Source organism: Coturnix japonica, chromosome 5, assembly GCF_054131305.1.
Source record: "Coturnix japonica strain WE chromosome 5, WE-NBRP24, whole genome shotgun sequence".
Lineage (NCBI taxonomy): Eukaryota > Metazoa > Chordata > Aves > Galliformes > Phasianidae > Coturnix > Coturnix japonica.
This window is the reverse complement of record NC_140667.1, coordinates 49,094,681-49,110,874: the sequence shown is the minus strand read 5'-3', so window position 1 is coordinate 49,110,874 and position 16,194 is coordinate 49,094,681. Positions and strand designations below refer to the sequence as shown.

Here is a 16,194-nt window from a genome sequence, read left to right as displayed (position 1 = left end):
CAGGAGGTTTCATAGGTCCTTTAGGCAACTTAAACAGCTATTAATCAAAAAAGGCCTCCACCTTCTTCGTGCTGTTAATGCTGTTGTTAGGTTGGAGGCAGCATAATTTATGGCATTTCCTGATCCTGTTAGCTAGGATGTCTGATTAATTTTGGCTCTGGGATTAAGTCAGCAAAAGAAATTTGACTTTCCCAAGTCAAGTGATATATATCATCCCCCCTGCATGCAGGAGGGACAGAGCACTGTCTTTCTGCCAGCGTTTTTCTTGTGTCCTCCGCTATAGCCAGAAGGTGGCATTATGTACTCATTTTATTACTGCTGCTGACTGGTAACTGAATGGGTTTCAATGCTCAGGACTTGGTCACCTTGATTTTGAGATGGGAGGGAATGCCCTGCCCTTGCATTTGATGCTGGAGGCGCTGTCCCTGCCTCCCAGGACGAGTCACAGCAACCTATTTATTTCTGCTCCCAGAAAATGAATTATCAATAACTTTACTATTAGGCAAAATTTTGTTTTTGACACATTTTTCAGTCTTGGGACTCTGGTGCTTTTTTTTTTTTTTTTTTACTGTCACTGTTTCTGTTTGTCCTGCTGTTTCCATCTGTTCTGTGCTTCTTAGGCAACAAAGTTTGGGGCCAATATGATTTATTTATTTACTTCTTCCCTGCTTTTCCTTCTTATAGAGAGCTCCTCTTTTGTTTTTCTTTCTTTCCTTGTTGTCATACCTTCTGTCGGGCAGGCAAAGGATCTTTTGTACCCTCACCAAGCAACAGGGCATTTGGGTTTTTTTATGTGGTCATTTTCCCTGTGTGGCCAGGCAATGCTCATGTTGCCCTCCATGGGCACAAACATGACACAGCCATGAAAAATACCACGCTCTTCCCTCCATGCCCATCACCTCCATTATTTCATTTGGGCAGCCATGTAAGTGATTCAGCCTTTTGATGTAAGCTTCAAGAAGAAATCTGTCTCTCATTTAGGCTCTGTAGGCCAGAAGGAAAGGCATTTCCATGCCACTGCTGGATGTGTGGCTGCAGCCTAAACAAATAATGCAGAAATTTGGATCCAGAGCTGACAGGAGGATGCTGTGGAGAAGTGACCATAGCCCTAAGATGCTGCAGTTTATATACTTGCTCCATTAACTTTGACAACAGACTTCTGAGACCTGAGTTTTCTAAGCCAGACTGATAAATCACGCTGGTAAGAAATGCACTGGGATTTACTTGTGCATAGCACAGAGCTCTGCAGATAAAATTAACTTCTGTGAGGACTCTGGTGTGAAGCAGATGCTTGGCACAGTGTTAGACAGCTGAAAATGTTGGGCTGGGGTTTTAGAAACTCAGCAGCTCACAGCGCTTTGAGCTTTTGCTGTCAGCTTTTCCACAGCCAGACCTATGTGGGAGGTGATTCTGTGTGGTCAGAGCTGATGAGATGGGGCCATCCGCAGCCTGAAAGTAGTTACAGATTCAACAATGCTTGGACACAACTTGATCTATTCACTTTGCCTCCCAGCAGCTAACCATGCTCAAAACCTTCCAGTGAGGCTATCACCTGGTGGAGCCTGGAAGTGTTTGCACCCAGAGTCTTATTCTGCCCTTGAAAAGATCTGATTTCAAAAGCTACAAAATACTTTATAGTGCTTTGTGAAAATAAGAGCCTTCAAAAATAGCTCATCCTTTTAAAATAGCCCAGCAGGAGACTTGCTGGAAATCACAACTTATTTTTTTATAACCTTGACCTTAATTTCTGAAAGGATGGGGCTTTCTAAATAACTCCTGCAATACTACCAGACATAGAGCTTGAAGCTGTGCCCACACAGGTCCCTGAGGCTGAACAGCTTTTGTAGTACCTGCATGGCAGGAGCTGCAGTGGCTCTGTGAGAGTGAATTGGGTCACCTCCTGCCTTCTGCATCAGCACCAACACTTGGTTCTGATGGTAGGACCTTTATCAGTGATGTTGAAGGGCAGAAGGGGGTTTTCATTTGTTGGATTAATTTTGCAAGGCTGACAGTTAGAAAAGCGGTGGGGTCACTGTCCCTGGAGGTTTTCAAGAAGTGTGGAGATGTGGCACTGAAGGACATGGCTTGGTGGTATTGTGATGATAGACTGATGGCTGGACTTGATGATTGTAGTAGTCTTTTCAACCTTAATGATTCTACGAAAGATCACATCTTGATTTCTGTGGAGTTTCTGAGTGGTCAGAGTGGGGGTGTTGCTTCTTCAAAGCCCTCATCTCAAGTTCTCGCAGCTCCTGTGTGCCCAAGGGTGGGAAGCAGGCATGAAGCCAAACAGGCATGTTCGGGGGGAGGGGGAAACATCTTTGGTGCTGTGAAAAGAAATGCTGATGAGTCTGAGGGCACTGCCTTTGTAAAGGAAGTACTGAGACAGGAGCAGCATGTTTTGCCAACAGAAATAATCTCCTTTGCTTCTGTGGGATGCTTAGAAATCTAAAAAGAAAAGGGGAGGTAGAAGGGGGAAGGCAAGCTGGATTTGGCTTCTCTTTTGCAATGTGTTCAGTGGTGAGCAAGATGGAGATTTTGCCTTGTGTTGTCTCACCTTCATGCCCTGGGGCTGTGTGGTATCTAGGAAAGAGGGAGCCAGTCATGGGCATGAGCCTGGCACATAGCAGAGCAATGGCTGGATGTACATCAGGATGAGAGTTTTAAACAAAGAGATGGAGATTTTCTCTTGCTCCTCACCTTCCCTTCTCTGTCTTCCCAAGCATCTTAGCATCTCAGTCCATGGCCACCTGGGTCTCATGTGTAGGATATTTCCTTGCTTTCCCAAATCCACTTATTCCTAACTCATTCCCAGCTCATACCTCTTTCACCTCCCTGCCCTTCTCTACAGACGCAATAAGAGTTTGGCCATCTTTTCTTGAGATATCCCCATACCCTCTGCAAATTGGAAACTCCACCATTGCTCAAGTGAGACCAGTTCATACCCCTGCTTAGGGCATAGGGACTCTGTCTTTGTGCTCCAAGGGGTCTGCTGATTAACTGTGATATTTCAGCTGGGACTATGAACTCAACAGATCCTAACAAGGTTGCAAGAAGCATAGCATACTCAGTAAAAGGATGTGGCAATTTTATTCTGTTTCTGTGAGATGCTGTGGACTGCATGTGGGAATTCAGACACAGAGAGACCTCTCTTTTTCATTCTTCAGACTGAGGAGTCCACGGCACAAATCCTAAAGAGGGCAGCAGAATGCAGCCCACACCTCCTGCCTGTTGCCAGCTGAAACACGCCGTGGCTGCTAATTGAACATGCTTTATGTACACATGCAGCTCAGTACATGCATCCAGGACACGTGGCGTATCATTCAGTGATATACAAACCGACTGGGACAATTTACAATGGTGATTTTTCTACTGACGGGTAAATTAATGCTCTCTATTATAGACATTTAATCAGTGCCAGCTCCCTAAGTCTCTAAACAGGCCACCAAGATAGAAGATGGATTGTTCTGAATGCATCATATATAAACCAGGAATACTTCATAAGAACATAAATGACATGCTTGTTTCCCAGAGCCACAAAGATGGCTCTGTCGAAGGAAGAAGTGTTGACAACCTCCTACTGGGAGACATGGGATGGACAAGACGCTGGTTTGCAGTGGTGATTTTGTCTTGCCTTTTATTTTTTGAAGGCGGGAACACCAAGATGACCCAGAGATGGTGAGAAGGTACATGCTAGCCCTGTACATGGGCATGATCATTTGTGCAAATCAGATGCTGATGATGCCTGTACTGCCTTTGCAGTGTATGGAGATGCTGCTCTTTCTCTGTGCTTTGTGGCAAAATTAACAGATCATTACATCACTCTGAGATTTGGCTTTGTATTTATGCAGGTGGCCAAAATGCTAAAGATGCCAAAGCCCCAGTCCAAACCCTTTATTAATGTTATTTCTCTTTTCATTTACAATAATATAATAATACTTTGCTTGGCTCAGTGGGAGAGCAGATTTGATTTTGAAACAGAGATCCATCATCATAATCCAATGGGATAAAATACACCATTTATTATCATGGCTGAACACATCTCTAGTGACATAAATAAAAGGGAATGCACAAAGTGATGGTCAGTCTGCCAAGATACCCAACCCAAACTGTCCATGAAAGTCAGTGAAGCTTAGGCACTTACATTTCAATCAAGCTTAAAATGGGATTGGAGTGTCCACGTGACTCACAAGATTATTTCTTTTGGTTTCTCTCAGATCTGTGAGATTGTGATTAGGAAATCAGGCTAACTGCACAGCTGGGAAGGTGGTCATCACATTCCTTCTATTTGAATGGCCCAGAGCCACCAGTACTTTCTGCTGATGGAAAGCTACAGAGCTCGGTAAATAAGAACTGCTGCTGGAACTTCTTTCTTTTATACCCATAGAGTACTCTTGCACATGAAATTAAGGAGGATCAGGAGTTTGTGGCAGTGTTTCTGGAGTAACAGGGATATGGCAGCTATCTTCTAAGACACCCCAGCTTTGTCTGTCTGCTTCTCTTGTGTGCAGTTTGGGGATGAATGGAGGCTTTTATGCCTAGTCCTGAAATTCCCTGCTTTGTGAGCTGGCTTATCTCCTCCATGAGGCACACACGAGTATTATTTATGGCCCAGTAAATTCACACCCAGTGCACTGGGTGCCATGTGGCTACAGACTCCTGGATAACAGCACTCACACACAACTCTACACCCTGTAACTCACCTGCAGTCCCAGCTCCTGCATTAATTACAAAGCCCTGGTAGTACGAAATAGCAAAAATAATTACTGTAATGAACAAATTAAATAGAGTATGTTTTGCAGAAATTAAAAATAGTCTCTGTGCAGGGGACCATGCTGGCCACCTTCTATTAAGGACCTGTTGTAGCACCCACATCAGCTTATGACTAGGTCTGTGCTGTTATGGCTATAGGATGGCATAAATAGGAGTTATACAGGTGTTTTTTTGAGGCAGTGTTTTTCCTGTATGGAAATACTGAAGTGCAGTTCCTTTGTTTTAATCATTTCCTTGCTTTCTGAAGAAGACTCTTATGCAAGTTGATTTGTTCCCTTTGAAACGTGGTCTGATACTGATAGTACAAAGGGAAATAGCTTTAAATTAAAAAAGAGGAAATTTAGATTTGATGTTGGAAGTAATTCTTTACTCAGAGGATGGTAAAGCTCTTGCATGGCTGCCCAGAGAGCTGAAGGTGCCCAAGGCCAGACTGTATGGGGCACTGAGCAGCCTGCACTACCTATCAGATCTAAAATCTTTCTTTAGAGTTTTTGTGTTCTAAAGGGTTAAATGTACTCCCAGTCAGACTGATTCACTTACCACAGGAGAAACTTCTGCTTCTCCCTTGGTGTAATCCGGCCATGAAATAGTGTTTGGGCACCCAAGCTACTCACTCAATAAGCTGTGAAAACAAGAATTGGAATGGTGTTTAATGGGCCTCTTAAGTAATGCCTGTACTTGGGATTTCACACTTCCCTGGCATTCCTGCTGATTGTGGGCTGCCATGCAGATAACTGCGATTTGCAAAAATGCACAACTGCTATTAGGATTGACTCTTGATATTATCAGTGTTTGTCATTTGCAGTGAGAGCAGGTTTAAAAGGTAATTAAGGGAAGAACTTCATAGTTGTGGCCTATTCTTAAGCACTGAAGTTAAGTTACAGCTCCTAATGTTGTATCTATGTCTTATTATATGGCTGGGATCAATACAGAGTCCCCAGTTGACAAATTTTTGTTTCATTTATGACAAAGTGGGGCTGTGTGCTTGGCCAAGCTGTGATATTCCTGGGACTCAAGACTTTTGGAAGGGAGTTTCAAAGGTGTATTTACACCACCTTGTTAGACTGTGCTGTGCAGAAGCTGAGTATGCAGGTGGAGCTAGGGCTGCCTGGGAGGATTTGCTACTCTTGGGATGAGATGGAGATGCTTTGGTGCTGTTGTAGTCCTGGCTGATTTATCCCAGCAGCTTGAATTGTAGATCTTTGTTGCAAAATATACTCCGCTGTGAGTTTGAGCCAAACACCATCATCTCCTACTGGCCAATGGACACAAGCCCATTAAGCACAGACACAGGGCACTGGAGTGCAGTGACTAGCAGTTTCAGCCAGGCTAACTGGGTCCAAGTGAAGGTAAAGTGTTTTCCCTTTCTAAAATTTCCAAAGCTTTTAGAGAATCCCTATATTGGTTGCACATGATTTCTGTGTACTCTGCAGGAGAGGGACTCAGCCTGGGCCCTCCTTTAAGCTTGCAAATAGAATTAAACTGTGGAATATAAGTAGTCCTTGGGGACCAGAAGTCCCTTGTGCCACATATCACCTTGTAGGAGGCAGCCCTGGCACAGCTGTTTCCAGATGTGCTCTCAGAGTTGCTGCATGTGATGCCCAGGTGTAGCCAGCAGCATTTGCTCAGAGCTGTAGGTTGTCCTTTTGGGTCATGCTAGAGGCTGGCACTTGCCATTGCACAACTAACAAGAAATTTAATGTTCAGGATTATCAGATTTTCCAGCTACTCTGCTGAAACAGCTGTCAGCAAATCTGTGGCAGCAGATGTTGAGATGCTATTCAGTGTACTATGTGCTAATCCGCTGCTCTGCTCTTCCCAATTAGACAGTCATTTCTTGCTATCACAGGAGGAAACTTGGAAAATATTGTTATAAGAATGTGAAGCAAAGTAGCCTGGCTCCTTCCAGGCTAGGGAGCTGTAGGCAGGTGTTCACTTTTTCCAGTCAATTGACCTTATTTAAAGAATCCTGTCAAGACAATCATTCTGTGCCTCACCTTCCCTCAGCTCCTGTGCATTGTTAGGGAAGACTGTCTCAAAGGAGCAGGGAAGAAACCTGTGGTGACAGGAACTGTTTTGAGGTGAATGTGTGAGCAATGTCTTGCTTCAGCTGACCTTATCTAATCTCTAGCTACATGAAGGGCCTGATCCAGCTGGCAGGAGAATTGGTGTAAGTTGTAGCATCACTTGTGAATTCCTTTCTATTTAAGATATACATCAAGTAGTTTTGGGAGTAAATAAAAGTATCAATTAGCCAATTCACAGAGCAAGCTGCTAAGGAAACCCAGGTTCTTGCACTTCCATTTGACACCTCAAATGGAGCTTTTGAGGTGAAGTTTTCTAGTGCTCAGCAACTAATATTCAGAAGAGATATCTGATGTATCTCAGACTCATTTGCCTCCTTTTCAGTAGCAGTGCTCATTTTAGCAGAGCTCCCAACAGTGTGAGCCTCAGTTTTTGAAACTTAAAAGGACTTAAGCCCCTACTTGGAATACTGTCTTAGAATCATAAGACAAGCTTGGGTCAGAAGGGTCTTCCCTCTTCATGATCTAGAGACATGCAGAATGGCCTGGCTGGGACAAATGTGCTGGCTGAACCCTTGCTGGTGATCTCTGGGGCTCTGTCATGATGTCTCCTTATTGATCTGTTACATGAGTGTAGCTCTTGAGTGAATTCGTACATAGACAAACGCGACACATGCTTTCTGCATGCTGCTCCCCTATAACCATGTCAGTGGTTATAGCCTGACTTTCAGAATGTCAAAAGTCATGTACAGTCTGGCAGAGCTCCCATGAAAGTTTTTATCTCTGGAATTTCTTGATAGAATCCAAGAGCAGAAAAAGGAAAGCAATTACGTATTTTTTCCCAAATTCACGTTCCTTATCTTTATGGGAAACCCAGCTGTTACAGGACTGAGTTCACAGATGTGAAATTGGAAGTAAAAGTGAAGATGGTTTCCTGGATTTTTCTCTGTCCAAGAAAGATAGATAGAAAATGCAGTGTGTCACCTGGACTGTATTGTCTGTGTCAGCCTCTGACCTGGTCATACAAGGATTCTACTGCAATGAATAGAAAGGGAAAATTATTTTAGGCTGTGGTTCATCTAATGTGTTTTGGAATGAGACAACTGATTTCTTGGAAGTGCTTCTGTGGCTGCAGAGGGAGTCAGTGTGACTTGCTCAGAAGCATCTGGCTTCTTTAGGTCAGATAAATCCTGCCTACACTGGTGATGATGTAACTGAGTTTAGAAAAACACAAAAGGAGAGACTGTGTTTATACTGCACAGTATTTTGTACCCAGTTATTATTAAAGGTAAACGCACATTCTTAAAAGCATCTCAGACATCTCAATAGAATCATCTGTGTGAGCTGACAGGAAAGGTCTACAAAACTGTATTTCATCATGTCTGGAGAGGATGCATCGTAAACTCATTGTTTGCCTCGATCTGGAAGGAACTGCCCCTGGAGGGAAGAAGGAGGAAGCGAGATACAATAACTGTGATTTCTGAGAAACTTTGCAAGGAAATGAAACAATAACAGAGCAGAACATCAGCAGTTCCAGCTAAACAACATGCCTCTGTGTTGACTTTACATGTATGGGAATTTTCATCCCTTATTATTAAACTCCCATGGCTAATGCTGCAATTAGTGCTCTCTTAGCAAAGTCAGTCAGACATTAGCTGTAGTGTCTGGAAAAGCTTTCTTGCAGTTTTAACCTGCATTCATGTTTACCTTAATTCCCAACCTTTTGAACTCCAGTGGGAAAAAAAAAACCCACCAGTTTCAACTTCCATCTCCTTTTGTTGCCCAAATGGTGATTTTTTTTTTGCTTTTAAATCTGGTAGAATCGGTACCTTGAAACATAATTTTGCTGAAGCCATATGCAGATGTTTTGCTAATGCACAGCTGAACTTCCTATGAAGAGAGGTTGGGGGAGCTGGGCTTAGTCAGCCTGGAGGAGAAAGCTCCAATGAAACCTTTCTGCAGCCTTCCAGTACTTGTGGGGAGCTTACAAGCAGGACTGACTTTTTACACAGTATGATAGTGATATAACATGGGGGAGTAGCTTTAAACTAATAGAGAGGAGATTTAGAATAGGTCTTAGGAAGAATTTCTTCACTGAGGGGGTGGTGAGGCCCTGGCTGCCCAGAGAGCTGTGTGTGCCCCATCTCTGAAGGTGCCCAAGGCCAGGATGGATGAGGAACTGGGCAGACTGAGCTTCTGGGTGGGCAACCAGCCCACTGAAGGGGGTTAAAGTTGAGTGGGCTTTAAGATCCATTCCAACCCAAATCATTTTATGGTTTTGAGATTCTAAGATTCCATGAACTCTGAAAAACCTGTTTCAGAGATACCCACTGGCACACAGTTGTGACTTGTAAAGCACAGAAAGCTTATAAATAAGTTGCAACAGTTTGAGGACAACAGGAGACCAACATGTTTGTCTGTCTGTCTTTGTGGAGGTGTTCCTCAACCCTATCTCTACCAAATGCTGATGAGGCAATCACTTTTTTCAGCATCCACAATGCAGAACTTAAACTGAGATTTGTTTTATTTCATTCTGGTAAGCTCACTTGCTGCTTTCACTTGAACTGAATACAATATTACCCTGAAGAATAAAATAAAGGAATTAATTGACATTTTAATTAATTACAACTTTTAATTAATATTCACCAGAGTGACAAGTGTTCTGGAATGAAATACAGGAGTAATTCATGAGGAAAGAAAAAAAAAGAAAGGCCCTGCAGTTTGTGTTCAGGTTAAATGAAGATCTTGTAGCTGAATATATGATTATATCAGGTACCTGCTGACTCTGTTCAATGCCAGAATTTTCAAATAGCTTGAGAACATCTTTATTAACAATAGCATGGAGCTTAGAGGTAGAACATGCATAGAATCTGAGTAGAAAGCACTATCCATAATTGGAACAACTCAATGTCTTAAAATCTTCATTCAACTCAGGAACCATCCCACAGAGAGAAGAGTCAGTGAACACATGGCAAGATGGATATGACCCACTGTTTATGACAGGAGATAGTGGTGGAGAGTTCCCTGTTGTTCTGCCTTTCCAGCATGATTTTTTGTGTATCTTCTGCAACGTCAACTGCTAAAACTGAAAAGTGCTAAAAAGGGGGTAGCGCTGGCCTAGACACAAATATTTAATAGCTGTCACAGTCACTCTACTGTGATTCCATTCCATGGCAGGCTAGGTCTTGGCTGTGCGGATAAACTGATTTTGAGTCGTTGTACCTCTTGTCCTGGCACTGGGTACCACTGAAAAGAGCCTGATGTGACGGAAACAGTAGTGCTTTGGCTGTGATTAGAAGGAAACTGGGAACTCGTCTCAGGCTCTCTGCTAAGAGTGGTTATATGATGTTTCCAGAGTAGAGGAGAAATAGATGAAGTTGGACTTACCTGTCCATCTGTTAGTTATGCTGTAGGCTGTACTCTGAGGCATAGGTGGCTTGTTGACTCCTACAACAGGAGTAAACACTGAAGCTGTTATAACTAAAGAGATGAACAGGGAAAAACATAACAAGACCTGGTCTCGTAGTCACTCCAGAAATTAGGATGAAAATACAGGCTGTTCTGTGAATCAGCTATGCAGAATTAGGCCCTGAAGCGCAATGGAATTTAGTGCAATCCCATCTTTGCCAATTAAGTATCTTCTGCATCTAAATTGAAGGAAGCTTCAATGCTAATTTTAAAATATTACTGGCATTTATCACAGTAATTACTTTAGCCATGTAAAAATCCAGCCGCCATAAACAGTGTTGATACTATAGATTAAATGCTCCCAAGGTACGTATTACTGATGCTACAAAACACATACACAGACAAGGATATTCTTCTCCAGACTCAGTGTTTGTTGTGCTCACACGAGGTTGTTTGAGCAAAGAGTGGCCTTATCACATTTCTGAAAATGACAGATGTGCCTTGTCAAAGCCCATCCATCTTTATCAGTGACTATATCTTAGAGTAAAAGAAGCATACCTGGGCAAACACACTCACCAACTATAACATGAAAATGTACTTCACAGCAATTATATTCCTAAATTAATAACTTGGAAAGGTAGGAGACATTTGTCTCAGAGATTTTGAATTTCCAGCCTTCTGTTTCCAAATGCTTACCCTCTGAAAATCAGATCTCTCTGATATCTTAAAGATATTTATGGGCGCGTAATGCATAAGCAAAACATGCCTGGTTATTTGTCAGCTTAAGAAGTGCTCATCTTAATCTATTGATGTGGACCTCTGCACCCAGATATTTGTCTGTGTGGGTACGGAAAAGGAATATTTATCAGACCCCCTTCTCAAGTGTGTACATTATCGTGTAGATAGATATGGAAAGATGGATAGGGCACACATTTTGGACTATCAGAAACAAGCTAGAAACCTAAAAGAGAGCAAACTATAAGGTACTTAAAACCAGAAATTACACACTGGCCAAGATTACCCATGTGAAGTGTGACCATTGAGTTAATGAGCTGATGTCAACTTTGTCCATAATATGACTGATTACAGTCTGTCCTGACTGAACATGCTCAACATCTGTGAACTTTAGGACATTGGCTCTAAAGAAGGAAATGAGATTCCTCTTTGAATTTGTGTTTGGCCCCATGGGTTCCCTGCAAACCTGGTAAATAATGGTGACAAAAGGCTCCTTGGACTTTTGTGTTCTGTGTGTTTGTCTCTTTACAGGAGGAAGCTGTATAGAGCCTGTGTTCACAGGAGGTGGTTGAGCTGTTGGAAGCAGCAATATACATATATAGTGCTGTGTACTGCGTAAAATACACATTTATCACTCCATTGCTCTTTATTAATAGGAGGAAAGACACTAAAAAATAACTCAACATCAAGATTCAGAATGGAGATAAAGCTGTTTTATGGTATCTGAAAGCATGTGGAAGAATTGTTTTGTAGCTGGAACTTATTTGGCACGGGGGAAACTATTTGTTGAACTGCTAGTAAAACTTCAGAAGAGGAAATACTTAACAGAAGGCATCCAAACAAGTGCTGAGCTTTCTTTCTATGAAAATCATGGTCAGATAGGGCGTTTGTAAACACTAGGAGCACCGGAAAAATGGAGTGCACATTCTCACTGTGAATGACAAAGACAGCGGTGGGAAACACAATGCATGCAGGACCCAAGAAAACCAGGATTGGAAGCAGAGAAGCCTGCTGAGAACATTCTTCTCGAGCACAGTGATTGGCACAGTTTGGGCAGAGTTGCCAAAATGGTGAGCAATTGCTTGCTCTTAACCCAGGGGGAGATTTCATGGCTTGTTAAATTCTATCCATAGCTGTGTCTGCATAGTCTGGCACATACTTAGTCAGCTTCTGGGATGCAGCACTTCAAACAGATGTATGCCTAAGCTGGCTTCTTAAAATAATACCTGTTTTGCTGTGGTAAATGGCATCCAATTTGCCCTTATGTAGAAGAATTTGCATAATGCGAATGAATTTTTTGCATCCTGTGGTCACAGCAGCATTGTCCTAAATACGTGTACTACAAATAGTCTAGTTTGTACAGAAAATAGTCAGTCACTAAGAAATGGCAGACAATAAAACTGACCACTGCTGCATGTGCTTGTTTTGTTGTGTTGTAGGTTGGGTTTTTTTGGTTCTTTTTTTCCCACCTACGTTATCCAGATAAGGAAATCACTTCAGAAACAGAAATAAAACTGTATATTCTTCCTGATTTGAAGTCTTTTACTTTATGTTGCATTGCACACGAGAAATTGGACAGGCCTTTGATTTTTTTTTTCCATTTGTTTCCAAAACAAGAGATATCAATACATGTTTTGCTCTGTTTCTGTTTGCTGGAACTAAGAGTCTTCTGTGATCATCTTTTGCAAGCAGTACGTTCCTGTTTTTTTAAGAACTTGTGGTCATTATGGAAGATAAATGACAGTCCTTGGAGCTCATGGCTGAAGTACACATTAGTCACTGGTAAATGATGTATAAAAATATTCAGCTTGCAAAAAGATAATGGTGGTTCCTATTTGAAAATGCAGAAAAATGCACATATCTGGAGCACAAAAGTGTCTCATCAATATCTCTGTGGGTAGAAAACTAACCTGTCAAGAGGAAAATGTTGAGGTGATGGAGATATTTATGCACGCACAGCACCGATCATAATGATGTAAAGGACTATTAAAGCAAACTTAAAATATTATACAGCAAATACACAACTTAATTGTTTGTTTTTTTTTTCATGCAACCTAGGAATGCTCTAAGAAATTTCAATAAGGAATTGCTCATTCTGCATCTTTGACTGCCAGACAGCCTATCCTACTTTTCCCCATTTCGCTGTTATCTATAAGGTAAGTAGTTATTCTGGATTTGATCTTTTGTTAATGGCCAAGTCCTTCATTCTTGCAGTGCTGGGACTTGCAAGTAAAGAAGACCAGAGGACAGTCAGTCTTTGTAACTGGCATTGCCAGGGCTGTAGCAGCATCTGTGACATGGAGATACAGTAACCTTACGCCAGTCCTCACTGGCTTCCCATCTCCTAGACAATGGTCATAAAATCATAGAATAATCAAGGTTGGAAAAGAATATTATGTTCATCTATTCCAACCCATCACCACCATGATGACTCCCAGGTGAGTAATTGGTGCCTCATTACAGGGAAGATCTTACTGCCTTCCTGGAGGAGGGCAATTTTACCACTTTCTCAGTGTGATGATGGTATGGCACTACATCCTGAAAGGTTACATCCTCCTTTTACAAGAAAACCTATGAGATGCAAAAAGGAAAAGTGTTCTTTAGGTCTGGGCATCAGCACTTTTCTCCATCCTTATGAAGAAGCTGTTAACACTTTGAAATGTTGGCATTCTCAGCCTCCCCAGCTTCTAAAACCCATGAATATAAGGAGATATTTTGCAGAAAGGGGAGCCCAGGGAGAATACCTGCCTTCTATAAAACCTTGCCATGTACTGAGTAGGGGACTGAAGGTTAGCTTAATTCCCTCAGCATAACAGAAAGCTCTTTGGTACTTGTTTGCTGAAAGAACAAATTGAACCTGCCCACCTTCTGACCTGTGCAGCTCTTGTTTAATGAAAAGCAGTCAAATCCAGCATGTAGCAACTTTATTATCAGAAAAGAGAGAGAAATCTGTTTAGCAACACTTTATTTACTTCAATAGTAACCTTGAATTGTCAGCTGGAATGGAGTATTCCTGCTCAGTATCCACTTCGCATTTCCTTTCCTTCTAAGGTTCAAATCCACATGGCCATGAAGCAAGAACAATAGCGTACTGCTGAGTGCCTGGATATTTATAGGTGCATATATAGAGCCAAAGACTGTACCGTATGTTTTCTAGACACAAAGCACACTTACATGATTTCAGCTTTCTTTAATATATATATACATAATACATATATATTTGAAATTAAGACATTCAGCACCATAAAAAGTACAACATCAGACTCACTCAATGGCAGCCTACAGAGTGCTTCTTTTATGAACTCTGCTGCAGGAACAAATGAGAGCAAAATTCCTGCTTTTCTAAGAAAAGAAGAGATTTCAAGAAGTCAGTCCCCCACTAGCAAAAGTAGCTACTTCACAGGAGATTACTAGAACAGGTTAGGAAAGGGTACTCTCATTCACACTTCTGTTCTGTAGTAAAGCTTAGTCAAAGTCTATGAATTTTCATTCAAAATGGGGAAGGTGAGATAGATTCTGGAAATAATCTCCTTTGTATCTCCCTCCTCAAAACCTCACATCATGCATCTTGGGGCTTTTTCTGCCACACTGACAGGGAATCTGAGGTGGAAAAGTGATTTGAATAACGTGCTCTCTTCCACAAGCAGTTAACTACAGAGATCTAAAAAACGTATCCAACTTAAAGCCTAGCCAACAGAAATCATTGCTGACATTGTCTGAAACGTTCCATATATGTGGTGTAGCACAGCTATGTGCTGCTGTCTGAAAAGCAAAGTTGGGCAAATGGCTAAGAAAAAGATAAGAGCAGCAGGTTTTTGCATTCTCTATCCATGGCCAACATGGGACAAATTATATTGTGCAAATAATAAGTTGCACCAGAGGAAATTTAAGTTGGATATTAAGAAAAACTTCTCAGAAAGTGTGGCAGTGCAATGGCACAGGCTGCCCAGGGATGTGATAGGGCTACCATCCCTGGAGGAGTTCAAGAAGCACTACCAAAAATCCTCAGGACTGGAACTTGTAAATTCCTCCATCTTTGAGGCCCTCCTTGTCTCCCTGCTGGAGGTATGAAGCAGTACTGTGATAGCTGGTGTATGAGGGAGGCTGACAGCCAGAAGATGCTCCTGGATGATGAGAGCAGAGGCCTTGTCATGGCCTAATGCAATATTCATGTGTCTGGGAAATGTGTATTTCCCATGAGTTTGGGCACTGCAGGTCAGGGCTTGTTCTCAGTGGTTTTAATGCAAATCCCAAATAGCTCCTTTGATATCAGTGTGTATGGCTGTGTATGTTTGTATGGATTTATACCAGTGTGAGAGGTGTTATGGACTCTGACTCCTCCTACCAAAACTACTTGGAAGCTGTGGGTTCAGGAGACTAGAATTATCAGGCTCTAGAGATTGCTGTTTATGCCTCTATTTTAAACTGCAGTTGTACTAATAAAATGTGCCTTAAAAATAGAAACATGCCTTTTGCGTTCCACTGGTTTCCATATGAGATGCCATGTGTTTCCAAGGATATGTTTTTTTTTTTTCTTTTTTCTTTCCAGGACTGGAAATTCTATCTCATGTCTGAGAGCAAAAAAAAACCACCCATCTCTATCTTCTTACACATCACTGCCAGTAATAAAAACCTGAAGATCAAAGCATGCCCTTGGTGACATCTCTACAACCACTTTATCTGCAAGTGATGTGTCCCTCATCCAGGGGGCCTGAGGAAGGGCTGAACCTGGCTTGCTCTTTGTGTGCAGTCTTATTCTAAGAGAAAAGAAATAGAAGAGGGAAGGAATCAGCGGCACTGTATGTAATAATATTACATCAATAGTACTGTGAAGATCCTGATTTTACCTTCAAGGATGAGTCATGCACTTCAAAACACCTGAAGGACAAGTGTCAAGGTCTGATGATGCCGTTTCTCTCTGGCAAAAGCGTTTTATGTGTGGGGAGCAGAAGAAATTAAGTCTGAAGTCTGATTTTTAAAGCTGTGGCTTTAAACCCTAGGATTTTCTTCTTGATCAGTCTGTGGTAAACTCTTAACTGCTTACATGTTTCAGCACAAGTATGAGCACTATGAATAGTGTAGAGGATCCTGTACAAAACCAAGCTTTCTTGTTCAAAATACATGAAAAGGATACCTCACTGTATGAGCCCATCTCATCAGAAGAGAGATAAGGCTGGCTACAGAAGCCCTGCTCAGCGTATCTCCTTTCTTTGACAGCATCCTCCAGCCCAGACCTGCACTGTGGACTGACTTC

At 42.0% G+C, this 16,194-nt stretch overlaps 1 long non-coding RNA gene across 1 annotated transcript; it reads left to right on the top strand.

Annotated features, from left to right (window-relative positions):
* The first annotated feature begins 11,881 nt into the window (after positions 1-11,881).
* On the top strand, positions 11,882-15,954 carry LOC107315376 (uncharacterized). The gene is made up of 3 exons (XR_004307536.2): positions 11,882-12,010; positions 12,999-13,096; positions 15,490-15,954. It is a non-coding gene; the product is annotated as an uncharacterized LOC107315376 (long non-coding RNA).
* The last annotated feature ends 240 nt before the right edge of the window (positions 15,955-16,194 follow it).